Source organism: Phodopus roborovskii, unplaced genomic scaffold (genome assembly GCF_943737965.1).
Source record: "Phodopus roborovskii unplaced genomic scaffold, PHOROB, whole genome shotgun sequence".
Taxonomy (NCBI): Eukaryota; Metazoa; Chordata; class Mammalia; order Rodentia; family Cricetidae; genus Phodopus; species Phodopus roborovskii.
In genome coordinates this window covers 7891628-7904572 of record NW_026126619.1, presented here as the reverse complement: position 1 = coordinate 7904572, position 12945 = coordinate 7891628, and the positions used below count along the sequence as shown (strand labels likewise).

The 12945-nt window shown below is 39.9% G+C and overlaps 1 pseudogene; it reads right to left on the bottom strand.

The window, feature by feature from the left end:
• Positions 1-6465: 6465 nt before the first annotated feature.
• On the bottom strand, positions 6466-6752 carry LOC127237958 (60S ribosomal protein L37a-like; annotated as a pseudogene).
• Between the last annotated feature and the right edge of the window lie 6193 nt (positions 6753-12945).

Sequence of the window (12945 nt, the reverse complement as noted above, 5' to 3'; positions counted from 1 at the left end):
GTTGATGCTTGTTTGATCTAGGTTTGTTGTTGGCAGTGGTATTGTGAATATATTAGTTCTGCTTCACCCTTGGTTTCTGGTGTAGTTGGATTATCTGTTGCCTACATTTTTGTGGGCATAGTTACCTTCCTTGGGTTGGAGTTTTCCTTCCAATACTTTCTGTAGGGCTGGATTTGTAGATATGTATTGGGAAAATCTGGTTTTGTCATTAAATATCTTGCTTTCTCCATCTATAGTGATTGAGAGTTTTTGCTGGATATAGTAGCCTAGGCTGGCATCCATGTTCTCTTAATACTTTTAGAAGATCTAACCGGGATCTTCTGGCCTTGAGGGTTTCCATGAAGAAGTCAGGTGTAATTTTGATAGGTCTGCCTTTATATGTTACTTGGCCTTTTTCCTTCGCTGCTCTTAATATTCTTTCTTTATTCTTTATGCTAGTTGTTTTGATTATTATATGTCGAGGGGTCTTTTTTCTTTGGTCCAGCCTATTTGGTGTTTGGTATGCTTCTTGTACTTTCATGGGCATGTCCTTCTTCAGACTTGGAAAGTTTTCCTCGATGATTTTGTTGAATATGTTTTTGGCACCTTTGAGCTGGGCTTCCTCACCTTCCTCTATGCCTATTATTCTTAGGTTTGGCCTTTTCATGGTGTCCCACATTTCCTGGATGTTTTGTATTAAGGAGTTTTTGGATTTATGATTTTCTTTGGTCGACGAATCTATTTCTTCTAGTTTATCTTCTGTGCCTGAGATTCTCTCTTCCATCTCTTGAATTCTGTTGGTTATGCTTGTGTCCGTAGTTGCCGATTTTTTGCCCAGCTTTTCAATTTCCAGCATTCCTTCCGTTTGTGTTGCCTTTATTTTCTCTATATCAGTTTTCAAGCCTTGAACTGTTTCCTTCACCTGCATAATTGTTTTTTCTTGTCTGTACTTTCCTTAAAGAATTTGTTCATTTCTTCCACTTTTTTGTTTGTTTTTTCCTCCATTTCTTTAAGGGATTTTCTCACATCTTCTTCCAGGGCCTCTATCATTTTTATGATGGTAATTTTTAAGTCGTTCCCTTCTGCTTCCTCTGCTTTGTTGTTGTGTTCCATTCTACTTGGTGTAGATTCCCTAGATTCTGGTGGTGTCATGCTTGCCTTTCTGTTTTTAGGTGTTTTCTTGTATTGCCTTCTTCCCATAACTTCTTTCAGTATGTGTTGGTGGGGTCTCCCCCTCTCTCTATGGTACTTCCCAGGTGGGCTTATGTGGGTCTGAGATTCAATATCTGTAGCTCTGTGTGGTCCAAGCTCTCTTGGAGGTTTCTCCGCAAACAGGGATCCAGGGATGGGGTCAAGGATGAGCATCCAGAAGAAGATGCCAGCAGGTACTGACAGGGGTCCTCTGGCCAATAGCTCTGGCCAATAGCTCTGGCCAATAGGTCTGGCCAATAGCTGGCAGAAGAGCACAAGGGTGAGCTGGAACTTGAGAAGGTTTTGTAGGATAGTCAGATCTCACTGGAAACTGGCGCTCTCCAGCTGAGACCTCGTTCTTTGGCAAAGGCCAGGATTTGGGGGTCAAGGATCTTGCCTGCAGGAACTCAGAGTAGACCCGCAGAGATAGGCGGATCTCTGGGAGGGGCTCGGGACTCCAGCAGAGGACTGGAGGCGGGGTCAGAGACCAAGCTGTTGGAAATTATGGGTGGTCCCATGTGGATAGTCAGGTCTCCTTTGTTCAGAGTTGCTCAGAGAAGTCTCCGAAGTAGGGTGGACTTTTGGCTCCACCCTCTGTCCCAGTGCTCAACCAGAGTGGCAGGACCATGGGTGGGGTAGGGCACAGGGTAAGAGGGGTAGGCTGGTGGTGGGGATAGGTGGGGGTGAATCAGAGCTCCAAGGGTGCTCTTGATGTGGACCGGAGACAGGAGCAGCAGGATTAGGGGCCAACCCAGGAAGTTCGGGCGGGGAAGGGGGGAAAAGAGATTGTAGGGGACAGGCAGCCCCGATTGGGCCCAGACTCACCTCTGGCCATTAGCCGGCAGAAGAGGAGATGGGCTGAGCTGGAACTTGAGAAGGTTTTGCAGGATAGTAGGATCTCACTGGAAACTCTAGATTTTTAAATATAGCATTAATTTGGGTCAATTAGAAATTATAAACACCTTAACAATTTTCTTTCTTTTTTTATTTATTTTATATAACCAAGTCCATTTAAATGAAAACAAATATTTATAGACAATACTTGCGAAATTGGGCGTCGTTGTTTCCAAACTACTTCCTGCTGCTAAGGGGCACTGTCATGAGGGATTCTAAGAAGATGCAGAAATCCTGGCTGTAGTCTGTAAGGCTGCTTTGTCCAGCTGTTTTGAATGTAGGATCACCTGGTACTCTGTTTCAGGTGGTCTGACTTTATCAAACCACATTAGTCTGGAAGGAATCCACATCTTTTCATTTTCTGTGGAAACAAAAATAGAAATCCTACTCCCCAGTAACTTGTCCTTGAACTTAAATTTTGGAGCCAAAGCATTTTTTTTATTTATTATTTTACATGTCCATCCCAGTTCCCTCTCCCTCTCTCCCTCCCTCCCTCCTTTCCTCCCTCCTTCACTTCCAACCTCCCTTCATTTTACCCTCTCTGCCCTCTCACTTGCACCCTAACCAAGCTTCCCTCCCATCCCCCCACCCCAATTCCATATGAAGGGGAATGCCAACCAGTTGGGGCTATGTAGATCTGACAGGTCATGTGAAGTAGGGACTAGGAGTTCTCTCCTGTCTCTAGGATAAGGCAGTTATCCCTCCATGGGGGATGTGTTCGCATGGTCCTTTAGTGCACCAGGGATACATTCTGGCTCCACTGTCTGAGGTCCCTTAGACTGTTCAGTCTTTCTGGCTGAGACCCATATTCAGGGGGGGCCTGAGTCAGTCCCATGCTGGCTTCCCAGCTATCAGTGTAGTGGCCATTAGCTCCTCCTTGTTCTGGTAAGCTGTCTGTATGTGTTTCTGCCGCCTGGTCTTGTCCTCTCCATCTGCATCTGGGTTCTAGTTCGACTCAGTGTTTATGTATGGGTGTTTGCTCCTGTTTCCAGCAAGTATTCCATGAGGGCTCCATGGATAAGTTGTTGATCACAATCTCCGGGAAGGGCATTTATGGTAGCCTTTCCATGGATGCTCAAATTGTTAGATGGTGGCAGTCTTGCAGTTCTCTAGACCTTTCTTTGTGTTCAATTTTCTCTTCAAACCAATATTGGCTCCCTTTTATGTTCTCTGTCTCTCTGTCTCTGTCTCTCTCTCTCTCTCTCTCTCTCTCTCTCTCTCTTTCTCTCTCTCTCATCTTCTATTCTTAACCAGGCTATATCTTCCTCCCCCTCGTTTTCTCCTACTTTTCTCTCCATTCACTGCCCCCATTCCTGACACTTCCCCTGTGCTCTGGTAGACCAAACAGCATCTTAACCATTTTCATTTCCTGTGTGTTTGATAAATGTGTATGGTTATTTTTTTCTTTTTCTTAATGATAGGGTTGCAAAGTAGCAATGGTTCTAGTCATGGAAGTCACTCTATTGACAAGGCTAGCCTTGAATTGACAGAGATCCACCTTCCTCTACCTCCCAAGTTCTGGGATTCAATCCCTCTACCTCAACTTCCTGGTGTATATTTAGTTTAAAAAGTATCTGTTTTGATCTTCATGAACTATAATTGTGTTTGAAAATGAGCTAGGTGTGTTACTACCATGCTTAAAGATTTCTGTTGAGTTCATAAAATTACTTAGGACAGAAAACAAGGACCTCCTCAACCCATGTGGAAAACTGAGCCTGTTACCATTCTTGCTTCAACGTCATGGAATGCTTTCTTCTTTGCCTGCCACTCACAGGAAAGGAGCTGTGAATCAAGCCACTGCACAGACTAATGATTGTGACTCTGTTACAGAAAGCAACTTTTCCCAACTCTGGCCCTGCTAAATGCAAAGTGGCTGTCCATGACTTGACTCCTCCACTGGTGGCCAAAGTTTCAGGCCCTAGAGATCATGGACGCCCTGCCATTCCACAGAATCCAAGAGGCCAGAAACCACCACCACCTCCTCCAGATGCTCGACAATATGTCCCTTCAAAGGGATTTGCAGGCCCAAGGTTTCCTCCAAAGTCAGGTAGGCTTTTTAAAATGCCATTATATGAATAAATATGTATCTGTGTGTTCCTTCAAGTTTGGTTCCTGTTACAATGAGAAACACTGGCCAGAAGCAACTTGAGGGAGAAAGGGAGGGTTGTCATGGCTCACAGGTAACAGTCCAGCAGCAAAGAAGTCAAGGTTTCACCTTGAACTACCTTAGGGAATTTTGAATTTTAAATGTACTGTGATAGTTCAGAAGATCAGCAAATTTACAAGCACTTTTTTTCTCCTCAAGGCATGGTTTTTCTATAGCCTTTGAGCCTGTCCTGGAATTCACTCTGTAGACCAGGCTAAGCTTGAACTCACAGAGATCCACCTGACTCTGCTTTCCAGTTTTGCGATTAAATGCCTGTGCCACCAATACCTAGCTACAAGCAGGTTTCAGGCCAAAATTATGCATATACCATTTTATAGAAATGTGTACTGAAGTTAACATTTACATTAATTATTTATATTTTGTCTTAAGATTACTGGCTAAAGTGTTTAAAAGTATTTCTTCTAGGTAGTTCTTCCCACATTATCATATTTAAAATCTAACATCATATTAATTATTTGCTGAATTCATTGAAATTTCTTCTTACACTTACATTTTAAAATAAAAGTTATTTATTGCTTTTACAGCATACTTTCCCCCTTTGGAATCAGAAGTTTCTACTAAAACTAAAATCATGTTTTAAAGTAATAGAGAAGAACCAGCTTAGTTATCCCTGCCTGTTCTCTTCCCTCATATCTATTCTTAACCTTCCAAGAGTATGACATGTATTTTCTTTCAGAAGTTTTGTAGTTGTTCTTGTCATCACAGAAAATTTATTTAGGATATCATGCCAGGATCACTGATTTCAATGTTACTCTTGAAAGTTTTACTACATTGAAATCTGTTCTACAATATGTCTTGAGTGTATTGAGATCAAGAATAGCTGCTAAGACAGCACAAAGACACCTGAAATTGTTGGTGTTGTTCTTATGAATCCCATGTAGGTAAGAAGTCCACTTTAAATATCAAGATTATTTGTAAGATCAAATATTGTGGTGTGAGTTTTGTTTACCAGTATGGGCTGTAGTTTGTGGTTTACCATGTGTGCCGTACAGGATTTCAACCTCCACTGTCCTTTATTCATCTCTTGCAACAGGGTAGAATATGTACAAACTTTGGGGCTTTCCACTATCCCTTCTCCCAACTTCTGAGTTCTTCTCCCCACCCTCTCTTTTGAGAAGTAGAAATGAACTCTCTCCAGACTTGATTCTGCCTTCCAAACAATCTGCCCCAGAACCTCCACAAACACAGGAGACCTGACCATTTCTATGGCGGTCATTTCTTCTCATTTTCAGTTCAAGATCACTTTTGTTACTTATGTGATTATATTGTTGCTCAAATTGCAGCTTAATGGAAACATATTGTCAGGATAGTAGTTTGTGGAAAAGATGATTTAAATATGAATCTTATGAGTGAATTGTTTCCACTTCATTTTATTATGCATAATGTATTTTATTTGATTATGTCATCCATAATTGTGGAAGTTTTATACAGGCAATCTCATAATTGATGTACCTTAAACTCAAAAAGCTGTTTCTTTATACCAGAAATGTGTTCACCATGATTTTAGGCAAAAGTAAAGGTAACTGTGTGTTTAATTAAATGAATTTTAATTGATTTAAAGCATTGTTTGTCTTTGGTATTACTGAAACCAGCCAGTTTCCCATAAACGTTTTCCACTAAATTAGTCTTTTCACCTGTGCAAAAAAATTAGTTCTTCAAAAGAGAAGTTTGTGGGGGGCTGGACTGATGGTGACTCATTAGTTAAGACTGGAATCTAGTGCAGATAAGAGGATATGGTCTTGGTTCCTAACATCCACATGGCAGTTCCAACCCCAGGAAATCCAATGGCCTCTTTTGCCTACATTTTCACAATGTATGTATGTGTTGCTTACCCATACATGTAGTGCACAGATATTCATGAAGTGCACCAGGCATGCCTGTAGTCTACCAGGCATTCATTGTTGCAAAAGGCATACACGTAGTGCACTAAGCATGCATGTAGAGCACAGGCACGCATGCAATGCTATGTACAATATGCTTGCCCATGTTATACAGCATGCATGATATGTACCAGCATGTATGTAATGTTCTATACATGTATGTAGTTCATGGTTGTGAGTATATAGTTCAGAGGCATGCAAGTACACAAAATACTTGCATACATAAATTACAGAAAAAAAAAACTAAAAATAACAAAACAACATAAAATAACATAAAATATTTTTCTTTTTTTTTTTTTTTTTACTTAAATTAACCCATTTATTAGAAGCAGGGGTTCTTAAGCAATAGCATTTCTACTGGTCTTTCAGTTCCTTCAGATGGCAGACTTCACTGTCACTGCAGAAGTAGTGTGGTACGTCCAGGCCCCACCTGCCACTGTATTCATGCAGGAACCACAGTGCCAGATGCCAACTGCTCATCTCTTCATCATGGTCTTGCCACAGAAGGAGCAAGCGTACTTGGCGTGCTGGCTGATTTCAATTTTCTTCACCATTTTCCGGAGGGAGGCACCATAGCGGGTCCCGTATTTCCCGATGATCCCAACCATCTTGGCGCGTTTAGCCATGTAGCTGGAACCTAAGCCCAAGCCCGGAGAGCACATTTTTCTTTTTTCTTTTTCTTTCATTCTATTTATTTATTTAATTATTTATTTTGAGACATGGGACAGGGCTTTTCTTTGGCTTTGGAGGCTGTCCTGGAACTAGCTCTTGTTCATAAAGCTGGTCTCAAGCTCATTTAATCTGCCTGCCTCTGCCTCCCAAGTGCAGGGATTACAGGCATGCACCACCACTGCCTAGCCAACATTTGTGGATTTTCTGATTTTAGTATCTTACAAAGTATGCACCCTACTACTTTTAGTTAGATATAAATGACCCAAAATAAAACAATACATTTTAAAACCTTAAATATGTTTTATACTTGAAAGAAAGACAGGATATTGTCTAATGATGAATTTCAGGATTTTCTTTTGTCCACTGACTAATTTTAAGGTTCAAAACCAATGTGTGTGTGTGTGTGTGTGTGTGTGTGTGTGTGTGTGTGTGTGTGTGTTTGAGAGACAGATATACAGAGAGAGAGCATGCACAAGCAGATACAGGCACACCCAATTTTGTGCTGAATGTATGATGATTAGTTAACAGCTGTAAGATAATTTTTCTACAGTAGGTTATTTAGAGAGCTCAGGGTCTAAGGCTGACACAGTGAGTAATTCCCCTATATCCTGGAAGTTCTACTGACTGGTTTCTTAAATAATTTCTGGTTCTCTCATTTTGACTATCTAGTTATTGATTTGTTTGTTTGTTAGAGACAGGGTTTGTGTGTGTGTAGCTTTGCTTGTCCAGGAACTTGCTGTGTTGACCAGGTTTGCCTTGAATTTGGAGCCATTCCTGTTTCTGCCCATGGAGTGCTGGAATTAAGGAAGGGCATGAATCTCTACATCTTTCGTTTTATTCTTAATGTGTGAAATGTTGATTGTTTTCTGTGGATTGGGTTGAGAGAGCTGACACCATGTAACTGTCCTGAGGCACCTCTTTCTGAGGTAGGGAGTTGAAGTGTCTTCAGACTGGTGTTCATGTTCTTGGTCTTACATACTGATAGGAATGGAGGGTGAGACCTAACTAATGAATTCCCCATCAGTGGGTTGAATCAGTGATTTTTCTCTATTCAGTTGGATTTTGCTTAGGTGTCAAGGGACAGCATAAGAACTCATTCTCTTGCACAGAGCTGTGATAGTGACTAGAATGGTTCCCTAGTGTCATTGGGGAAAGTCAGTGGTCAGGAGGTGTTTCTGCTCCAGACAGAAAGCAAAGCTTCCCCCTGTTCTGTTTCTACATTTTTACAACATGTATTTCTACCTCATCATTCCCATTTTATTCTTGATTGAGCAGATTTAAAAGAACTTACGACTGGTATTTATTTACATTAAAGTTTTATATTGAAACTTTTGTAATCTTGACATCATTAAATCTCTGTTTCAACCCGTTTTGCTGCTTTTTCTTCCTGGACCACTATTTTACCGTCTGTTAGCTATTTCTATTCCCAAAATGCTATTAATTTTACCGTGCATAAAAGCATGCATAATTGTTCTATATCTGACCTAAAATTTACAATTTAAGAAATCGAACTCATGATTTAAGGTCTAATTCTGGCCTGAAGTAATCACATACTAAATTTCAGTCCCTTTCTCTGTGAATCCTAGAGACCAAGTTTTATGCTATGCCATCATTTGCTCTTAGCATCAAGACAAGAGCCTGAAAACACATTTAGTTTCCCTTACACTTTGGGTAATTGAAGTAATAATGGGAAGGGTGAAAGCTCAAGAAATTGAACTGTGCATTTTTTTTTTGACCAAAACAAATGTATAATAATAGGTTACATGAGTAACATTCTCTGCTTCATCTTCCTTTAAAAACAAAACATAAAAGCAATATATAATCCTTAGAAAGTTAGACAATGGTAGATACAATGGAAAACATCTGTTCAGAAGCGATGTTAACAACTCCTCAGAGGATGCTGCCATATGGCTTTTGTCCTTCAACTGCCTTTTTTATATAGATTCTTATATTGACAGCATATTATTTATTTATATAGATCCATGAACATATTTTTAAAATATTTTTTTTCATTTCACATAGAAACAACATATTCTTCTCACTCTCCATCTGCACAATGACACACTTCCACCAATAAGGCCATACCTCCTAATAGTGCCACTCCCTTTGGGAGCCATTTTTTCCCAAACCACCACAGTTGGCCTCTCACACAGATTGTGAGACATTTCCTCCACCTCTTTTTGTAGGCAGGACTACTTGTAAGGTTAAGGTTTTGTTGCTGAGTTGGTCCACAGTCCCTCCATTTGAAGTCCCACCTGATTATAGAAAATGGCCAGTACAGGATCTAGATCCCTGAACTGTGGTCAGCCTTGTAGTTTCCTGGGAGTTTCTATTGCACCAGATTTCTTGTTCATCCCTGACATTTCCCCACACAATCTACAAATTGCTTAGGGTCCAGCTGGAAAGGTAAGCAGCACATGACAAAAGAATATCTGTTCTGTCTCCATCTGCTTTGAGAATCCTAATGAGGAACACTGTTGTATTTGTGTCAATTTATTCTCTGCCCTGGCAAGGGGAGTGGAACATGTCAGTGTCATTTGGATCTGAAAATGGTCTAGGAATAAAATAAAACTCATCAAGATTTCCTGGTTTAATTTTCCTGTCTAGATAGGCCAGTATCCTCTACTTTGGAATCCGGGAAGAGTTCCAGCAAACATAACCCTGGGGTAAGTATTGGACATTGAAATCTACCCGTGGATCCACAAGGAGTTTCTTGGTTTGATTAGAACAAGACAGAGCTCTTCTACTGTATGATATCTCCATATTTATGAAATATACCTGAACGTAGCATTAACCCTTTCATTGTTGGCTTATAACCTGGGAAATTGTACAGATCACATGCCAGGTATTGATGGTCCATGTAATCCTAGCATTTTGGCAGGAGGATGGTAATTTGAAAGCCAGTTTGTGTTGTATAAGCAGATCTTGTCTCAAAAACTACATACCCTGGAGAAATGGCTTACAGGTTAAGAGCCCTGCCAATTCTCCTAGAGGACCTGGGTTTGTTTCCAAGCACCTGAGTGATGGCTCCCAAAACTTATATCCTGTTTCAAGAGATCTGAAGCCCTAGACTACCCTTCCAGAACACTGGATGTGTGTAGTATGCAGACATACATGATGGCAATATACCAATTCATGTGAAATTTAAAAGAAAAATAAATAAGGTACCTAATACTTTAAAAAGTTCAACGTTTAGATGAATTTCAAAATTTCTTTACATGCTGTACACTATTTCAGATATTTCTTCCTTGATATCTTATTTGAATCTTAAAGTTTATTTTAGTTTTCAAATATAGCATTAATTTTGGCCATTTTGAAAAATCAACATCTTTACCATTTTCCTTTTATTGGTGTGTTTTGTAAAAGTTTCTTTTATTTTTATGTCCCCCCCCCCTGGAGACAGGGTTTTCCAGAAGCTATGAAGCATGTCCTCGAACTCAGAACTCACACTTTTCACCAGACTGGCCTCGAACTGGCAGACATCCACTACCTTTGCTTTCTGAGTTCTGTTATTTAAAACATGTGCTACCACCCCAAGATACATTTCTATTTTTAGAGTGTCTTTTTGAAGTGTACTTGCATTTTAGGATGAGCTAAATATAGTGTTACTACCTATCATGCTTAAAGATTTCTCTTGAGTTATTTAAAATACTTAGGATAACAAATAAGGGGTTCCTACACTTCTGTGAAAAACTGCCTGTTCTCATGCTTTCTGAAGTTCCATGTACTGTTTCTTTTATTCCTTTCACTTGCAGTAAAGGAGCTGTGAATCAAACAATTTCACTGATTGTTGATTGCCACTCTGTTACAGAAATCAACTTTGCCCATTTCTGGCTATGCTGAATACAAAGCTTCTGGACAAGACTTGAATGTTCCACTGGTTCCTGAGGTCAGACGCCCCAGAGGCCCTGCCTTCCCAGTGGATCCAGGTTGCCATGCTCTGCCTCCAGGAAACATCTATGGAGATGCTCCACAGTATGATCCACCAAGGGACTTCCTAGGCCCACCATTCCCTCCTATGCCAGGTAGGCTTTTGTAAAGGACCATGTATGTGCATCAGTGTTTATCAGTGCTTCCTTTCAAGTTCGCTTCCTGTTAGTATAAGAAACACAGGCCAGAACTAACCTGAGGAGGAAAGGGTTTATATGGCTCACAGGTCACTATTCAGCAAGAAAGGAAGTCAAGACCTCACCTTAATCCACCATAGGTAATTAGAATTTAATATGTCCAGTGTTAGATCAGATAATCAATAAATTCACAAGCACATTTTCCTTGTTTTATTCCTCCAGGCAGGGTTTCTCTATAGCTTTGGAGACTTTCCCAAAAATCAGTGTGCAGACTAGACTAGCCTTGAAATCACAAATATCCATCTGTCTCTGCTTCCCAAATGCTGGGTTTACAGTCTTGAGGCACAAATGTCCTGCTACAAGCAGTTTCACCTTAAAATATTTGTATTTTATTTGACAGAAATGTTTTGATGCCATTATAGTAATTAATTATAGTTGTTTTTCTTAAGATATCTGACGAAAATATTTTAAATCATTTCTCCTGAGTAGTAGTTCCTACAGGATCATATTTAAAATCTAAGATCATAGTTATTAGTTGAATTCATTGAAATATTTTCCTACCATTACATTTTAAAAGAAATGTAATGTACTGCTTTTACATCATACTTTCTCCTTTGGAATCATGAGTTTCTACACAGTTAATTATGTTTTTAAGTAATAGATAAGAACCAGCTTAGTTGTCCTAGGTATCTCTCTCTCTCTCTCTCTCTCTCTCTCTCTCTCTCTCTCTCTCTCTCTCTCTCTCTCTGTCCTTACCTCTGCTCTTAAACTTCTATTGGAATGGCATGAGTTTTGTTTGGGAAGTTTTAAGTTAGTCCTTGGCATTAGAGGAAATGTTTCTATTAGGATATCAGGTCAGGATCACTGATATGCATGTTTTTGAAAGTTTTACTCCTTGGAAAAGCTGTTTTACAGTAAGTGTGGATTAAATTGAGATCTTTTTATCTGCCAAGTTAGGACAAACAAACCCGAAAGTGTTGTTGATGTTCTTATTATTCCTAAGTAGATAAGAAGTCCAATTTTGAATGTCAAGTTTTATATGTGAGAACGAATATTGTGATGTAAGTGTTTGGATAACAGAGTAGGGGCTGGAGTTAGTGTTTTAATAAGTGTGCAGTACAGGATTTCTTCTACCACTATCTTTTACCCATCTCTTTGAGCAGGGAGAAATGTGTATGAACCAAGTTGCTTTCCACCTTATCTTCACCCAAGAGTTGGGTTCTTTCCCCCACTCCCATATCCTCCAGAAAACATCTATGGTGATCAACGTGGATATTTTCCTACAAGAGTCTTCCCTGGTCCACCATTTCCCCCAATGCCAGGTAAGCTTTTTTAATGGTTCTCGTGTATGTCAATGTTTATCTGTGTTTTCCTTCAAGTTTGCTTCCAGTTACTGTGTTAAAACTATCCTTAACCAACTTGAGGTTGTAAGGGTTTATATGGTTCACAAGTTATATCCCAGCCACAAGGGAAGTCAATGCCTCAACTTGATTCACATTAGGGAATTTTGAATTTTGATTGTTTTTTGATAGGTCAGAAAAATCAGCAATTTTACCAGAGGGTTGGTTTTTTTGTTTGTTTGTTTGTTTTGTTTTGTTTTCCTCAATTCAAGGATTTGCTATCACTTTGGAGCCTGTGTTGGAACTCTATCTGCATACTAGTTTAGTCTGCTTACCTTCCAAATTAGTAGAAACACACCTGAAACTGATGGTGAAGTTACTATTTTTCCTACCTACGTGAGAAGTATTTATTTGAGAGTTGAAATATGTTGGTGTTAGTGTGTGGATATCAGGATATGGGCTTGACTTAGTGGTTGAACAAGTGTGTAGTATGTGGTTTCGACTTGCATTGTCCTTTACCCATCTCTTCCAACAGGGAGAAATGCATACGAACCATGGGGATTTATACCTTACCTTCCTACAAGAGCTGGGTTCTTCCCCCCACCACTGTATCCTCCAGAAATTCTCTATGGAGATCCAAGACATTGCATGCCACCATGGGATTTTGCTAACCCACCTTTCCATCCATTTCCAGGTAGGCTTACGAAAGTCCACATATGACTCAATATTTATCAGCTTTTGTTCAAGTTTGGTTA